Consider the following 2,506-nt stretch of genomic DNA (forward strand, 5'->3'; position numbering starts at 1 on the left):
AAAATGACAGATTTTTAACTTTCATGTTTCAACCAAGTGTGGAGGTCGTTTTGACGTAAATCATGTCGTCTTTTCAACCAAATTTGGCTCCAATCCAACATTGTAAATAAAAAAAAAACTACTAGAGAAATCACAGCGATGTTTTGCTGAGATTAACAAGAGAAAAATAAATTACTGTTTGTTTGTTTTTTAAGGTCATTTCCAAGTTCAAAACTGACATTTGAAAACTAAACATTGATTAGGACCGACTAAACTGAGGTTTATTAGGTTGATCAAATATCACAAAGTACAGTGGCTTGTATCTCTTCAAAGACCAGCATTTTTTCACATTTTGTAACATTGAAACTACACATCTTATGTAATTTTATAATTTATGCAATAGACCAATACAAAACAGTGGATGTTTTTGAAGAGATAAAAATTTTTTTTTTTTTTACTTTAAAAACATCTGAAACACCGGTTGACCATGTTTCCTACAGCTACATGCAGCTTCGTGTCTGTGGGAATATGTAGTGCATATATGAAAAAAATATTTTTTCATATATGCACTATTTCTAGTCATGCAAAAGATTTCCGATTGGATTTCTTCGTGATACCATTTTTAATTAAGGACCTTACAACTAATGCTTTTCTCCTTCCTGAGCTGTGCATTTCTACAGCTCCCCCAGAGTTGCCATAGTTTTTTTTTTTGACTACTATACTGGTCTCAGCTTAGGTGGATTGTGGTGTCTTGGTAGGCTTGAAATTGTTGCTCACATTTACACTTTGATTTTCTTATGCCTACAACGAATTTACTTTTTATACAGTATTTTTTGCCTTTCACTACATTTGCTTCAGATTTTGGATTAGATCAATCCATCCATTTGATAAGCCCATTTCTCAAGAAGTCACCACAAAATCAACTGAGATTTTTCTGAAAAATGAAGAGGAACCGCAGTTCCTTGTAGCTGCTTAAATCGCACCAGGCCAAAAAAAAAAATGCTTTTCAATAACTTGTGATCCCAAAACAGCAATACACATGAAAAACAGAAATTTTTCAAAACCAAAATTTGGTTGGAGTGCTTTCTGACATACAAATGCAAACCTAAACCTTTAATCAGCTCCTGGTTTTAGGGCGAGTTTATTGCTGCAATCAATCATCAATCAGTGCTAATTTTCTGATCTGTTCTTTTCTTGAGACATATCACCTGAAAACATATTTCTTTCAGAAGGAAGTATTTTCAAAGGACAATGAAGAGGGGAGATCTGATGGAGTGTAAGAGGTTAAGAGTTATTCTGGTTGCAGCATCAGTCAGTCGTGCATACAGCAGCCTGTTAACTTTGACAAAGAAATCCTTCACAGCGCTCACAGGCTCACACTCATTATGTAGAACAAATCCATGCTACTATCAGAGTGACAGGCTACTAATGACTAATGCAAGTTTAATGAATCAAACCTACTCTTCTATAGAAGAGTCATCTATCTCTGAATCTAATGGCACTATTAGACCAAATCTTAGAAAAGACGTCTCCAAACAATACTTGAATAACGAGAATAATGTACAAGAATAATGTAGACTAAGTCTGAGCTGTTTTACTGAAACACTTTACACTCCAGAGTTTGGGTTTGTTTTGGATAAATGAAACAATATGAGCAAATACATTATTCCGATTAAAAATATTCATGAAAAAATTAGGACCCAATCATGGAGATGTCAGTTTTCATAAGAACACGGATGAATAATTGTTACGCTGCCAAACACCACTAAAGTGTTTTCTGTAGCTGCCAGAACAGAGGCAAATAAAATAGATATCACAAACAAATAGGATCCCTTTTCCTCACGAATGCACAATGAATTAAAAGTATAACTAAATGACATCTAGATTCTTTATCACTGTGTTGACCACTACCTCTGAATATTAAACATTTGCTCCACCATCTGCAGGAGAGAAATTCATCTCCATGGACAGAACAGACGGCCCGCAGTGACTTTCACCGTCCTGTTGTCGGTGCAAACAGAAATACATTTATAGTGCATGCATCACCATGTCATTATCACCATAATGGCCTTCGCTGCTATATGTGATCACACAAGGCACAAACAAAGGTTCCTCTGTTACCTTTAGAAACCAAACTCTATAAAATGCATAGATCAGATGATTTAGTCAAGAGATTGTTGCATAACCCCTCACTGAGAGAAGAAGACACAATGGACTGTCATCATGCCTGACAGGAGAGAAGAGCTTAATATAATCCAAGACAGAGCAGAATCTCCATATGTTGATATAATGATTAAATTCCTGCAGAGGACACTTGCGTAGTAAGGGAAAGAGAAGTCCGCCAAGCCTCTGGGAGTTTTGCTATCCTCTGTGGACAGGCAGACGTTGGCAGGATGCATTTTAATAATTAGGAGGAGAAAACAAAGCAAACGAGTAAACAAACTCCGTGGAGACAGCTTCTTCAAGGAGACCTTGAGTGAAAATTCAAAGACATGGACACTCTTAAAGGAATAGTACACCCAAAACA

This window comes from Cyprinodon variegatus, unplaced genomic scaffold, assembly GCF_000732505.1.
Source record: "Cyprinodon variegatus isolate N-32 unplaced genomic scaffold, C_variegatus-1.0 Scaffold781, whole genome shotgun sequence".
Classification (NCBI taxonomy): Eukaryota; Metazoa; Chordata; class Actinopteri; order Cyprinodontiformes; family Cyprinodontidae; genus Cyprinodon; species Cyprinodon variegatus.